The following is a 16,508-nucleotide window of genomic DNA, read 5'->3' as shown; positions in this document are numbered from 1 at the left end:
ATACATTTGCATATGAGCCTACCTAGGTTTAGCTTTCAACAAAGAATACCATAAGAACAAGGCAAATTTGATGATGAAAGTAAACTGCAAAGTTGTTTAAAACTGCATGCCCTATTTAAATCATGAAAGTATAATTTTTACTACACTGTCCCTTTTAAAGGGATAGAAGGTCAAAATGTAAATAGAAGCATTATTTTAATATACTTCTGTTAGCAAAAATGCTTCTAAAAGAAGAACACATTTAGGCCTAGATTATAATGGAGCAAAAAATTGTGCTTTCGTGACTGCGATATTTGCGCTCCACTCAGTAATACCGGCGAATCCAAGTTGATCGCAATGCGAAGCCGAACACGACCTCTCTTTCGCATTGACTGGAAGCTTTGAGCTCACGAGAGCCCGCTTCCATAAGCTCCAATGGGGGCCTCGTTCTTATGCTGTAAGGCACAGCAAAGAACCTAGAGCAGCGCAGGGGGTAAATCGTGCAGCGTTGGGCAGCACATTTAAAATATACTTGTAATGGCTGGTTAATTAAACAAATTTGTTCTTTTAAGGCGCACATTAAATTAGTGCTTCACTTGTAATCTAGTCCTTAGTAGGTTTCCAATGGAATGCACTACCTCTTAGGCATACTTCCCAATTTTTTCAGGAGGCTTAATGGGGTGTAAAGGTTGGGAACTAAGGGTGAGGGCACACCGAGATGGCAGGGTCAAGTCAAGTTGTTGGTGTGGCTGGGTGGGTTCTGGGCATAGTTTGTAGCAGTCCCTTAAAACTTGGATACCAAGAATTTGTGGCTTAGGACAGATCATACCTTGCATAACTGTACATTGAAATTAAATAGTTTTCTAATGATGTTTGTTATTTAAAGGGACAATTCAGTCAAAATGTAAATGCACATAGATGAATTACATCTTTGTATAAAAATATATTTGCAATATACAAGTATTGGCAAAAATGCTTCTAGTAAAAGTAATTACTGTTATAGTGTTAAAAATGTTCTCTGCACGTGCATGTGAAGCATAGCTAGATGTTCTCAGTGCACCAGCGGTTTAAATGCTGCAGCTGCTCAGAGCGCCAGTGGGGCTTGTATCATGGCCTCAGTTAACAAATTGAGTCATTACCAGACGGTACAAGTACCTTAGGCTCTCTGAGAAAGTGCTGTGTTTAAAATGCTGGTGCACGGTGCATACTTAAATACACTTTTGAAACAGCTATAGTTTTTATTATAAGCATTTTTGCTAATACATGTATGTTACAAACTTGCTTCTGTTCACTGAAATGCATCAATGTAGATTCCAATTTTTTATTTAATGACCCTTTAACCTTTTGAGTGCTAAGCACTTTCCCACCTGGGTGCTAAGCTTTTTTAAGTTTTTTTTTTTTTTTTTAAATCCTCAAGACTTACACTGTTGGAAAGGTTAAGCGATTACATTTCCAACGGTGGGTCTTGGGGGTCTGTAGCTGCTTTGATACCTGAGATACAGGCTTCTAAGCAGCATGCCCCCTGCTCCTATACTTAACATTGTTAAGTATAAATAAAGTTGCACGGTGACGTCATAACAGCATTGCCCGTGACGTCACCACGCATAACGTGAAGCCCCGGCGATGCCTGTCACTATGCAGGCCTGATCACCGGGGTAGGAGCAGATGGGAGCCCCCAGATCTCCCTCAAGTTGGGAGAGTGCTAGCGACGGCTCTGAGCCGTCGTTAGCACCAGAGTGGGAGACTCTGCGCGGCTCAGAACCGTCGTTAGCACTCAAGGGGTTAAAGCGTGGATGCTAAATCCATAGCCTGAGGGAGGGCCACTTCCATCCCTCCATGGTTTTATGTGGCCCTCAGTAAAAAACAGACATCAGTTATTTGTTGACAAAAAAAGCAGCTCCCTAGCTCTCAAAATATAAGTATGTGCATTTGTACCAAATTTTGTAAATTTGAGTAGTGTGAATAATTCGATTAATTAACAGTAACTACCTTCTTGTGTCATTTTTAAGGAAAAATGTGATTACAATACAATTTTATTTTGAGGTGTTATATTTAGCATTAGCAGGAGTATAATGATAGGTGGCCAATTCTGCCATAGGTGGCCTTGTGCTTTATATTAGAAAAATCACTTGTGATGGGCCCCCTCCTGACAAAAAAAATATGGGCCCCGATTTTTAAAGGGACACAAAAGCCAAAAGTATGCTGGGGCTGTTGCAAAACATTCATTTTTTTTTAAATAGGCAGCTATAGTGCACAAGAATTGGTATGCTCAGTGCTCAGTCCACGGCGCATATTAACTGCTGGTATCAGTGCTGTGAGCAGCACTGATCTGCACATAATACTAATCTAAGTGTTAAAAAGGGCTAAAACTGTTTTTTCAAACATTCATTTAACGTAGTATACTAGCATACTATATATATATATATTCCAATTAGCAACAGGGAACCAGCACTCCATATAATCCAACTGCCGGGGTGCACTTCTAAAAGTCTAAACACTAAAACATAGCAGGGAAGGCACTCTCCGTTTACAACAACCTTTATTTTGGTATCCGTTTCCGAAAACAACTATTATTTTGGTTCCGTTTACAACAACCTTTATTTTTGAGTATATATATATAAAGGAACTTCACCAGCGCTAGACCTACTTATATACGGCTAGATTTAGAGTTTTGCGGCCAAAGGGGTGCGTTAGCTACGCGTGTATTTTTTCCCCCGCACTTTTTAAATACCGCTGGTATTTAGAGTTTTCTGAAGGGCTGTGTTAGGCTCCAAAAAGGGAGCGTACAGGCATATCAACTCTCAATACCAGCGGTGCTTACGGACACGGCCAGCTTCAAAAACGTGCTCGTGCACGATTCCCCCATAGGAAACAATGGGGCAGTTTGAGCTGAAAAAAAACCTAACACCTGCAAAAAAGCAGCGTTCAGCTCCTAACGCAGCCCCATTGTTTCCTATGGGGAAACTCTTCCTAAGTCTGCACCTAACACCCTAACATGTACCCCGAGTCTAAACACCCCTAACCTTACACTTATTAACCCCTAATCTGCCGCCCCCGCTATCGCTGACCCCTGCATATTATTTTTAACCCCTAATCTGCCGCTCCGTACACCGCCGCAACCTACATTATAGCTATGTATAGCTATGTACCCCCTAATCTGCTGCCCCTAACATCGCCGACCCCTATATTATATTTATTAACCCCTAATCTGCCCCCCCCCAACGTCGCCGCTACCTACCTACACTTATTAACCCCTAATCTACCGACCGGACCTTGCCGCCACTCTAATAAATGTATTAACCCCTAAACCGCCGCACTCACGCCTCGCAAACCCTATAATAAATATTATTAACCCCTAATCTGCCCCCCCCCCCCAATCTTACCTACACTTATTAACCCCTAATCTGCCGACCGGACCTTACCGCTACTCTAATAAATGTATTAACCCCTAAAGCTAAGTCTAACCCTAATACTAACACCCCCCTAAGTTAAATATAATTTTTATCTAACGAAATAAATTAACTCTTATTAAATAAATTATTCCTATTTAAAGCTAAATACTTACCTGTAAAATAAACCCTAATATAGCTACAATATAACGAATAATTATATTGTAGCTATTTAAGGATTTATATTTATTTTACAGGCAACTTTGTATTTAATTTAACTAGGTACAATAGCTATCAAATAGTTAATAACTATTTAATAGCTACCTAGTTAAAATAATTACAAAATTACCTGTAAAATAAATCCTAACCTAAGTTACAATTAAACCTAACACTACACTATCAATAAATTAATTAAATAAACTACCTACAATTATCTACAATTAAATCAACTAAACTAAATTACAAAAACAAACAAACACTAGATTACAAAAATAAAAAAAGAATACAATAATTTTAAACTAATTACACCTACTCTAAGCCCCCTAAAAAAATAACAAAGCCCCCCAAAATAAAAAAATGCCCTACCCTATTCTAAAATAAAAATTAAACAGCTCTTTTACCTTACCAGCCCTTAAAAGGGCCTTTTGCGGGGCATGCCCCAAAGTAAACAGCTCTTTTGCATTTTAAAAAAACATACAATACCCCCCCAACATTACAACCCACCACCCACATACCCCTAATCTAACCCAAACCCCCCTTAAAAAACCTAACTCTAAGCCCCTGAAGATCTCCCTACCTTGTCTTCACCACGCCGGGTATCACCGATCCGTCCAGAAGAGGGTCCGAAGTCTTCATCCTATCCGGCAAGAAGAGGTCCAGAAGAGGCTCCGAAGTCTTCATCCTATCCGGCAAGAAGAGGACATCCGGACCGGTAGACATGTTCATCCAGGCGGCGTCTTCTATCTTCATCCATCCGGCGCGGAGCGGGACCATCTTGAAGCAGCCGACGCGGATCCATCCTCTTCTTCCGGCGACTCCCGACGAATGAAGGTTCCTTTAAGGGACGTCATCCAAGATGGCGTCCCTCGAATTCCGATTGGCTGACGTCCCTTAAAGGAACCTTCATTCGTCGGGAGTCGCCGGAAGAAGAGGATGGATCCGTGTCGGCTGCTTCAAGATGGTCCCGCTCCGCGCCGGATGGATGAAGATAGAAGACGCCGCCTGGATGAACATGTCTACCGGTCCGGATGTCCTCTTCTTGCCGGATAGGATGAAGACTTCGGACCCTCTTCTGGACCTCTTCTTGCCGGATAGGATGAAGACTTCGGACCCTCTTCTGGACTGATCGGTGATACCTGGCGTGGTGAAGACAAGGTAGGGAGATCTTCAGGGGCTTAGTGTTATGTTTTTTAAGGGGGTTTGGGTTAGATTAGGGGTATGTGGGTGGTGGGTTGTAATGTTGGGGGGGTATTGTATGTTTTTTTAAAATGCAAAAGAGCTGTTTACTTTGGGGCATGCCCCGCAAAAGGCCCTTTTAAGGGCTGGTAAGGTAAAAGAGCTGTTTAATTTTTATTTTAGAATAGGGTAGGGCATTTTTTTATTTTGGGGGGCTTTGTTATTTTTTTAGGGGGCTTAGAGTAGGTGTAATTAGTTTAAAATTATTGTATTCTTTTTTTATTTTTTGTAATTTAGTGTTAGTTTTTTTTTGTAATTTAGTGTTTGTTTTTTTTTGTAATTTAGTTTAGTTGATTTAATTGTAGATAATTGTAGGTAGTTTATTTAATTAATTTATTGATAGTGTAGTGTTAGGTTTAATTGTAATTTAGGTTAGGATTTATTTTACAGGTAATTTTGTAATTATTTTAACTAGGTAGCTATTAAATAGTTATTAACTATTTAATAGCTATTGTACCTAGTTAAAATAAATACAAAGTTGCCTGTAAAATAAATATAAATCCTTAAATAGCTACAATATAATTATTCGTTATATTGTAGCTATATTAGGGTTTATTTTACAGGTAAGTATTTAGCTTTAAATAGGAATAATTTATTTAATAAGAGTTAATTTATTTTGTTAGATAAAAATTATATTTAACTTAGGGGGGTGTTAGGGTTAGACTTAGCTTTAGGGGTTAATACATTTATTAGAGTAGCGGTGAGGTCCGGTCGGCAGATTAGGGGTTAATAAGTGTAGGTAAGGTTGGGGGGGGCAGATTAGGGGTTAATAATATTTATTATAGGGTTTGCGAGGAGTGAGTGCGGCGGTTTAGGGGTTAATACATTTATTAGAGTGGCGGCAAGGTCCGGTCGGCAGATTAGGGATTAATAAGTGTAGGTAAGGGAGTGGCGACGTTGGGGGGGCAGATTAGGGGTTAATAAATATTATGTAGGTGTCGGCGGTGTTAGGGGCAGCAGATTAGAGGTACATAGGGATAATGTAGGTGGCGGCGGTGTACGGTCGGCAGATTAGGGGTTAAAAATTTTAATTATAGTGGCGGCGATGTGGGGGGACTTCGGTTTAGGGGTACATAGGTAGTTTATGGGTGTTAGGGTACTTTAGAGCACAGTAGTTAAGAGCTTTATGAATCGGCATTAGCCCATAAAGCTCTTAACTCCTGACTTTTTCCTGCGGCTGGAGTCTTGTCGGTAGAGGGTCTAATGCTCACTTCAGCCAAGACTCTAAATACCAGCGTTAGAAAGATCCCATTGAAAAGATAGGATACGCAATTGGCGTAAGGGGATCTGCGGTATGGAAAAGTTGCGGCTGGAAAGTGAGCGTTAGACCCTTTCCTGACTGACTCCAAATAACAGCGGGTGGCCAAAACCAGCGTTAGGACCCCTTAACGCTGGTTTGGAGGGCTAACGCAAAACTCTAAATCTAGGCGAGTGTGTTTTGTTATGTGTAGTATATTAGTTACTATAACCCAGGGGCAAGTTTTTCTTTTCTAAACACAATAATTACCCACTCCCTATGGTATAAATTCAGCATAACATATTTTACAGCAATAAGACAGCATATAATAAATGTATAATTTGATCGTAATCGTGCTGCCTAGGTATTGATATAGTGTACCCGTGTCACTATTAGAAGTTTTAGGATGAAATCGAAAATCAATAATAAGCAAATGGCACACAGATATGTATTGTCTCTTTAACAAAGTCAATGAATACTTTGAACTGCTGTTATCAAGTAATTAATACACTTCGCTTCTGGAAGTAATCCTATTGCAGAAACCATATGATAATAAGATTTTCCGCTTACAAGAACTAACCCCAATCTTATGAGGTAAGTTTGAAGCTTTAGAGGGGAGATGATGGTTAGGTAAACCTCAATCAGTCTGTTCCAGAATTAGTTCTGTCTTTGCTTGTATCTTTATTTTCTGAATCCTTCCCAATAAAGTCTGCATACTATGCTTGCATCGAATGGAATCTCTGGACTCTTTACTCTTTCATTCCATGGTGAGAATCTTGTCCACCTCCGGAGTATGGAATATGGGGTGGATTACCCCAGTGTAGAAACGTATAAAAAAGAAAAAGGAATCACATAGTGCAATCTTGTATGGTAAAATACAGAATTTATGCTTACCTGATAAATTACTTTCTCTTGCGGTGTATCCAGTCCACGGATTCATCCTTACTTGTGGGATATTCTCATTCCCTACAGGAAGTGGCAAAGAGAGCACACAGCAGAGCTGTCTATATAGCTCCCCCTCTGGCTCTGCCCCCCCAGTCATTCGACCGACGGTTAGGAGAAAAAGGAGAAACCATAGGGTGCAGTGGTGACTGTCGTTTAAACAAAAAAATTTAACCTGACTTAATTGCCAGGGCGGGCCGTGGACTGGATACACCGCAAGAGAAAGTAATTTATCAGGTAAGCATAAATTCTGTTTTCTCTTGCAAGGTGTATCCAGTCCACGGATTCATCCTTACTTGTGGGATACCAATACTAAAGCTTTAGGACACGGATGAAGGGAGGGAACAAGACAGGTAACCTAAACGGAAGGCACCACTGCTTGCAAAACCTTTCTCCCAAAAATAGCCTCCGAAGAAGCAAAAGTATCGAATTTGAAAATTTGGCAAAAGTATGCAGTGAAGACCAAGTCACTGCCTTACAAATCTGTTCAACAGAAGCCTCATTCTTGAAGGCCCAAGTGGAAGCCACAGCTCTGGTGGAATGAGCTGTAATTCGTTCAGGAGGCTGCTGCCCAGCAGTCTCATAAGCCAATCGGATGATGCTTTTCAACCAGAAGGAAAGAGAGGTAGCCGTCGCTTTTTGACCTTTCCTCTTACCAGAATAGACAACAAACAAAGATGATGTTTGTCTGAAATCCTTAGTTGCTTGTAAATAGAATTTCAAAGCACGAACCACATCAAGATTGTGTAAAAGCCGTTCCTTCTTAGAAGCTGGATTAGGACACAGAGAAGGAACAATGATTTCCTGGTTAATGTTCTTATTAGAAACAACTTTAGGAAGAAAACCAGGTTTGGTACGCAAAACTACCTTATCTGCATGGAACACCAGATAAGGTGAATTACACTGCAAAGCAGACAATTCTGAAACTCTTCGAGCAGAAGATATAGCTACCAAAAACAAAACTTTCCAAGATAACAACTTAATATCTATGGAATGTAAAGGTTCAAACGGAACCCCTTGAAGAACTGAAAGAACTAAATTTAGACTCCATGGAGGAGCCACCGGTCTATAGACAGGCTTGATTCTGACTAAAGCCTGTACAAACGTTTGAACGTCTGGTACTGCTGCCAGACGCTTGTGTAAAAGGATAGACAGAGCAGATATCTGTCCCTTTAAGGAACTAGCTGACAAACCTTTCTCCAATCCTTCTTGGAGAAAAGACAATATCCTTGGAATCCTAACTTTACTCCATGAGTAACCCTTGGACTCACACCAAGAAAGATATTTCCGCCATATCTTATGGTAAATTTTCCTGGTGACAGGTTTCCTAGCTTGGATCAGAGTATCTATGACTGATTCAGAGAACCCACGCTTGGATAGAATTAAGCGTTCAATCTCCAATCAGTCAGTTGCAGAGAAACTAGATTTGGATGCTTGAATGGACCCTCTATTAGAAGATCCTGCCGCATTGGCAGTGTCCATGGTGGGACAGATGACATGTCCACTAGGTCTGCATACCAAGTCCTGCGTGGCCACGCAGGCGCTATCAGAATTTCAGAGGCCTTCTCCTGTTTGATTCTGGCTACCAGCCGAGGGAGAAGGGGAAACGGTGGAAAGACATAGGCCAGATTGAAGGACCAAGGCGCTACTAGAGCATCTATCAATGCCGCCTTGGGGTCCCTGGACCTGGCACCGTAAAGAGGAAGTTTGGTGTTCTGACGGGACGCCATCAGATCCAACTCTGGAATGCCCCATAGCTGAGTCAGCTGAGAAAATACCTCCGGGTGGAGTTCCCACTCCCCCGGGTGAAAAGTCTGGCGACTTAGGAAATCCGCTTCCCAGTTGTCTACTCCTGGGATGTGAATCGCAGATAGATGGCAAGAGTGATCCTCCGCCCACCTGATTATCTTGGTTACTTCCTTCATCGCTAAGGAACTCTTTGTTCCTCCCTGATGATTTATGTATGCTACAGTCGTGATTTTGTCCGACTGAAATCTGATGAACTTGGCCGCCCTAGCTGAGGCCATGCCTGGAGCGTGTTGAATATCGCTCTCAGTTCCAAAATGTTTATCGGGAGAAGAGACTCTTCCCGAGACCAAAGGCCCTGAGCTTTCAGGGAGCCCCAGACCGCACCCCAGCCTAACAGACTGGCGTTGGTCGTTACAATGATCCACTCCGGTCTGCGGAAGCACATTCCCTGTGACAGGTGATCCTGAGACAACCACCAGAGAAGAGAATCTCTGGTTTTCTGGTCCAGTTGGATTTGAGGAGACAAATCTGCATAGTCTCCATTCCACTGTTTGAGCATGCACAATTGCAGTGGCCTGAGATGAATTCGAGTAAAAGGGACTACGTCCATTGCTGCTACCATTAATCCGATTACCTCCATGCACTGAGCTACAGAAGGCCGAGGAATGGAATGAAGAACTCGGCAAGTACTTAGAAGCTTTGACCTTCTGACCTCCGTCAGAAATATTTTCATTTCTACCGAGTCTATTAATGTTCCCAGGAAGGGAACCCTTGTGAGCGGGGACAGAGAACTTTTTTCGGTGTTCACTTTCCACCCGTGAGACCTTAGAAAGGCCAGAACAATATCCGTATGAGCCTTGGCTCTGGGAAAAGACGATGTCTGTATTAAGATGTCGTCCAGATAGGGTGCTACTGCAATGCCCCGCGGTCTCAGTACCGCTAGAAGGGACCCTAGCACCTTTGTGAAAATTCTGGGAGCGGTGGCCAACCCGAAGGGAAGGGCCACGAACTGGTAATATTTGTCCAGAAAAGCGAACCTTAGGAACTGATGGTGATCTTTGTGGATAGGAATATGAAGGTACGCATCCATTAGATCCACGGTAGTCATATATTGACCTTCCTGGATCATCGGTAAGATTGTGCGAATGGTTTCCATCTTGAAAGATGGAACTCTGAGGAATTTGTTTAGAATTTTTAGATCCAGGATTGGTCTGAAAGTTCCTTCCTGTTTGGGAACCACAAACAGGTTTGAGTAAAAACCCAGTCCTTGTTCTGTAATTGGAACTGTATATATCACTCCCATCTTGAGTAGATCTTCTACACAGCGTAAGAACGCCTCTTTCTTTGTCTGGTCTGTAGACAGACGAGAAATGTGGAACCTTCCCCTTGGAGGATAGTCCTTGAATTCTAGAAGATATCCCTGAGCAACTATCTCTAATGCCCAGGGATCGGGAACATCTCTTGCCCAAGCCTGAGCAAAGAGAGAGAGTCTGCCCCCTACCAGATCCGGTCCCGGATCGGGGGCTACCCCTTCATTCTGTCTTAGTAGCAGCTGCAGGCTTCTTGGCCTGTTTACCCTTGTTCCAGCCCTGCAAAGGCTTCCAGGCTGCCTTGGGGTGTGAAGTGTTACCCTCTTGCTTTGCGGTAGCAGAGGCTGAAGCAGGACCGCTCCTGAAGTTGTGAAAGGAACGAAAATTAGCCTTGTTTTTAGCCTTAAAAGGCCTATCTTGAGGGAGGGCATGGCCCTTTCCCCCAGTGATATCCGAAATAATCTCTTTCAACTCGGGCCCGAAAAGGGTCTTTCCCTTGAAAGGAATATTCAGTAATTTTGTTTTAGACGACACGTCGGCCGACCATGATTTAAGCCAAAGCGCTCTGCGCGCCACGATAGCAAAACCAGAATTTTTCGCCGCTACCTTAGTTAATTGCAAAGCGGCATCTGTGATAAAAGAATTAGCCAGCTTTAGAGCCTTAATTCTATCCATAATTTCGACATATGAGGTCTCCGTCTGGAGCGACTCCTCCAGCGCCTCAAACCAGAAAGCCGCTGCAGTAGTTACAGGAATAATGCAGGCAATAGGTTGGAGAAGGAAACCTTGTTGAACAAATATTTTCTTAAGTAAACCTTCTAATTTTTATCCATAGGATCTTTAAAAGCACAACTGTCTTCAATTGGTATGGTTGTGCGCTTGGCTAGTGTTGAAACTGCCCCCTCTACCTTAGGGACCGTCTGCCACGCGTCCCGCCTGGGATCAATTATGGGGAACAATTTCTTAAAGATAGGTGGGGGAACAAAGGGTACACCTGGTCTTTCCCACTCCCTAGCAACAATATCCGCCACCCTCTTAGGGATCGGAAACGCATCAGTGTATACAGGGACTTCTAGATATTTGTCCATTTTACACAATTTCTCTGGGACCACCATAGGGTCACAATCATCCAGAGTTGATAAGACCTCCCTAAGCAGTACGCGGAGGTGTTCCAATTTAAATTTAAATGCTAGTGAATCTGATTCTGCCCGCTGAGAAACTTTTCCTGAATCAGAAATTTCTCCCTCAGACATAACATCCCTCACCCCTACCTCAGAGTGTTGTGAGGGTACATCAGATAAGCCTACCCAAACTTCCGACTGCTCCTCATCTGTTCTCAAAACAGAGCTATCGCGCTTTTTAGGGAAAACTGGCAGTTTGGATAGAAAGGCCGCAAGGGAATTATCTATGAATGTCACCAGTTGTTGCAATGTAATAGGTGCTAATGCACTAGAGGTACTAGGTATCGCTTGAGCGGGCGTAACTGGTGATGACACATGGGGAGAGGACGGCGGACTATCCTCATTACCTTCAGTCAAAGAATCATCTAGGGCTATATTTTTAAGTGACACAATATGATCTTTAAAGTGTATAGACACATTAGTGCACTTGGGACACATTTTGAGTGGGGGTTCCACCATGGCTTCTGAACACATAGAACAAAGCTTTTCCTTAGTGTCAGACATGTTTAACAGATTGGTATTATACACAAGCAGGCTTGGAAAAACACTTTATGCAATAAAAAATACAATTTGCAATAAATGGTACTGTGCCTTTAAGAAATAAAAAGCGCACACAATTTTACAAAACGCTGAAAAATGAACCAAATCTCTTGAAATTTTTACAGTATGTGCCTAATGCTTCGATATGATTGCACAGCAAGTTTCAGCCTGATTAACCCTTTAATGCCCAAACCGGAGCCGCCTAAAGCAAACAACCGGTTAATAAACTACAGCACCTTGCCACAGCAGCCTGCTGTGGCCCTACCTTCCCTTAAGGATTGAATTTGCAAAAATCAAGCCTCCTGAAGTCCTCAAGCAGTCTCTGGAACCATGTGAAGCAGCATGCAGGGAAATCTTGTCAGAATAAACTGCGCAACTGGGGCGCAAAATTAGGCCCCTCCCACTCCACTCCGGAGCTGTGGGGCCTTCAGAACCCAATTTAGGTGACTAAAGAAATGCCATGTGGAATAAAACCCCAATAAATACCTCAAAAGTGCTTAAAAATGTCAAGAAAGAGTATTTTTCTAAACAAAATAATCGATTGCCCTGTTAAAGTGATAACCAGTCTATTGAGCCCACTTAAATAAGCCTCTAGTTCTATACTAAGTTTCAGAACATGGCTTACCCTTCCCACGTGGGGAATCTTGTCAGTCTTCTAGCATTATCTTGTCTTGACTAGAAAAAAGATGACTGAAACATACCTCAAAGCAGTTAAGCCTGCAAACTGTTCCCCCCAACTGAAGTTTTCTGGTACTCCTCAGTCCTGTGTGGGAACAGCAATGGATTTTAGTTACAACATGCTAAAATCATTTTCCTCTCAGCAGAATTCTTCATCATATTTCTGCCAGAGAGTAAATAGCACAAACCGGTACTATTTAAAAATAACAAACTTTTGATTGAAGATATAAAAACTACAAATCTAACACCACATTCACTCTACCCTCCCGTGGAGATGCTACTTGTTAGAGCGGCCAGAGGGGGAGCTATATAGACAGCTCTGCTGTGTGCTCTCTTTGCCACTTCCTGCAGGGAATGAGAATATCCCACAAGTAAGGATGAATCCGTGGACTGGATACACCTTGCAAGAGAAAGTAAATATTTATTACATTTTAAAGGTATTGCACTTACATCAAACAACCTCAATCCGTGATGAGGTAAGATTGAAGCTTAGAATAAATGCCCCGTATGTTCCTTATTTGTACTTTTTAGTCAAACAGCAGGATGGTGTTCAACAGGTGTTCTCAGTATATATATATATATATAGAGACCATATATTCCAGTGTCCGTTTTTATATATAATACCAAAGGTGATTGCCAGTCACTGCTTGTAACTGTTAAATTAGTATTGTATAGAAAGTCGGTCAGATATATATACAGTATATCTATCTCTAAAATTAATAGATGTAGGCACTGGCTGGAGGCCCACACTAGCTGAGTATAATCAACTCCCTGTTTAGGTCCAGTATATGCCAGTGAAAGCTTAAAATCAAATCAGAGCGTAAAATCAATCAATTAGAGCATTCAACTCCAATATACAGCAAGGGTTACCAAGTGAAGTGCTGCCGGTATAGAAGTGTCCCTGTTTTGCCCACTGTAGCTGTCCTTACGCGTTTCGAAGTAACACTGTACGCTTCTGGTAAGCGGAAAATCTTATTATCATACGGTTTCTGCAATAGGATTACTTCCAGAAGCGAAGTGTATTAATTACTTGATAACAGCAGTTCAAAGTATTCAATGACTTTGTTAAAGAGACAATTCATATCTGTGCGCCATTTGTTTATTATTGATTTTCGCTTTCATCCTAATATATATATATATATATATTATGCCCCTTTAAATTGATAGTAACACAGATGTTACAAAACAGTGTCAAGTAAATTAAGTAATGAGTGATTCACAATAGGAAAAGTCTTTGTTAAAAATGTTTTCTATAGATACTTATTTGAATCCAAAAACATCAATAAAAACGTTATAGCCTCCTGACGTCCAGCTTCCTCCTCGGGTGAATTTTACAATAGCATACTATGGAGAGGGCAGTACAGCTTGGAATAGGCTGTCCAACTTCTACTCCTCAAATAAAGGAATAAACAATGGGGTGGACAACTGCTACGATTAATGTAATTTTTTTTATTCAAAATATATTGTTTACAAATCAATTTAAAAAAATTAAAAATGCTGGTTAAAATACTAATTACTTAGTTTACGTGGCAATATTATATGTATGTGCTTACTATTATTTAATTTTCTAAGGCATTCTAAAACTGTACTAATTTATATACTACTAGATTAGTTGGGTAAATTTTGTTTTATTTAGCGCACATTATTTATTCGTGTTTCCCATTCCAATCCATTTGAAGTTGTTTCACCAAAAAAATTGTATTCAACTTTCTGGCTTCCTTTTCTATGGTATTTTAATCTATTAGAAGAATTTATCTTTGAATTAGTTAAAGGAATAGTCTACACCTTGGTCATCTTAAAGTCTTACCTTAGATTAAAGGGACATAATACTCATATGCTAAATCACTTGAAACTGATGCAGTATAACTGTAAAAAGCTGACAGGAAAATATCACCTGAGCATCTCTATGTTAAAAAGTAAGCTATTTTACCTCACAGCTCAGCAGAGTAAGTTCTGTGTAAAAAAAATATACTTCAGCTGTTGCAGCATCAACAGTGCTGAGGTCATGAACTCTTTTACTGTGATCTCATGAGATTTCACTTAACTCTCATGAGATTTCATAGTAAACTTCCTTAAACTGAGTAGGGAAATAAGATGAGTATGCACGTACGCTCACTCCCTTAGCTGTCCCGGGACAGACATACTGACTTGCTGCTTAGAAGTCCTTTACAATGGGATGTAACTACTGAGAAATTCTTGAGGTAAAATATCTTTCTTTTTTACATAGAGATGTTCCGGTGATATTTTCTAGTCAGTTTTTTTACAGCTATGCTGCATCACTTTCAAGTGTTTCAACATTTGGGTATCATGGCCCTTTAAGCTGCAAATAGCCTCCTGCACCTTTTCTATATCATGCAGCAAGAATGGTATAAAAGATATTTTAAAATTAATATTGTTTCTGACCATTTTGAAATGGCTGCCAAGCTCAGACCACTAATGGCATCATGATCTGGGCTGCATATGGCATCCAATCACAAAAGACTCACTAGTTTTGTTTTATTCAATAGACTGTCAATGCTATTTAGAGTGCCTAGATGCAGCCCAGATCGTGATTTCATCAGTGGGCTGAGCTTGCAGACATTTCAAAGTGTCTACAAACAATATTAATTTTAAAATAACTTTTTTTAACGCAGGGGGCTATTTGCATCTTAATCTAAGGTAAGACTTAAAGATGACTAAGCAGACTGTCCATTTAAGCCCCCAAATTACATATTCAATAGAATGAAATATCAAGAGTGGGTAAATACTTGAAACATTTTTAAAAAACCTTTTCTCTTACTATTTGATGTTTTTAGTTTTTTTTTTTCTTAGACCTTAAGAGAAGCACAAGATACTTTATCAAAGCATATTGATTCAGTATTGATGGTCACTGTCTTCTGTGTGTAAATACATTTTTTCAGTTAACTAATTATATAAATCCCTGATATGTATAATTAAGAATTTCATATATTTGTGATCATATTTTAATTGTGTACATTTTACATAGTTTATTTTGTTTTTTTGTATTAAACCAGCAAATGGTCCTGTGTAAAAACTTTAACATTTATAAAAGCCATGTGAAAAGCCAAGATAAGTCATTTGAAAAAAAATCAAAATGTATTTTCATATGGTCAAATCTTTTGAAAAAGGTAAATATATTAGAATTCAACATTCATGAATTCTGTTGGCCTGGATAGAGTGGGATTGGTTAATGTTATTAATGCAATGGGGCTGATGTAACATACCCCGAATGGTGCCTAATGCACCTGTTGCTGCGCGAGCCTTCAGGCTCGCTGGAAACAGGAGTTAAGAAGCAGCGGTCTTTTTTAACGCAGGGAGCTATTTGCATCGTAATCTAAGGTAAGACTTTAAGATGACTAAGGTGTAGACTGTCCCTTTAAGCCCCAAATTACATATTCAATACAATGAAATATCAAGCATGGGTAAATACTTTTTGTATAAAACTTAACTCTTGCGCCAGCTCTGAGGCGGCGGACAGCAATCCGCCCGATCATATACAATCTGGTTGATTAACACCCCCTGCTAGCAGCCGATTGGCCTCGAATCTGCAGGGGGCGGTATTGCACAAGTAGTTCGGCATTTAGCAACACAGAGCGGACATGATTCGCTTTAGCGAATCATGTCCGCCCGGGGTATGATAAATCTACCTCAATGTATCTAATTTGTTTGTGGATTTAAGTTAATTAAAAAAAAAAATATGTTAAAAAGTTTTCTAACGGAGAGGATTAAACGCCAATTTCATGAAATCTCACAATCTCTATTAATTTTTCAAATTTAAAATGGGAACTTTTAATATATTTTATATAAAACAACTAATGTTTTCATTACAGTTTCATAGTCAGCCAGCACTCTCATTTCTCTTTAATAGATCAATTTGAGGGATTCAAGTAGGTCTTATTATTGGACTTCACATGTCAAAACCATAGTCAATTTGACTATTGCCTAGGGCACCAGGTTTCCACTGCTCTTTCCAATAGGTTTTCAAGTTCATGTGATGACACAGCTGAGTAATGACATGCACATAAATGGACCCTTGCAAATAACAAAG

The 16,508-nt window shown here is 40.5% G+C and overlaps 1 protein-coding gene across 1 annotated transcript in view; it reads right to left on the bottom strand.

Annotated features, from left to right (window-relative positions):
* The window catches only part of STAB1 (stabilin 1), a 1,127,460-nt gene that overhangs the window by 371,222 nt on the left and 739,730 nt on the right, over window positions 1–16,508 (bottom strand). The window lies entirely within an intron of this gene.

The sequence above is a fragment of the Bombina bombina genome, chromosome 7, assembly GCF_027579735.1.
Source record: "Bombina bombina isolate aBomBom1 chromosome 7, aBomBom1.pri, whole genome shotgun sequence".
NCBI classification, from domain to species: Eukaryota; Metazoa; Chordata; class Amphibia; order Anura; family Bombinatoridae; genus Bombina; species Bombina bombina.
The sequence above is the reverse complement of the archived record's forward strand: the minus strand, read 5'-3'. Positions and strand labels throughout refer to the sequence as shown.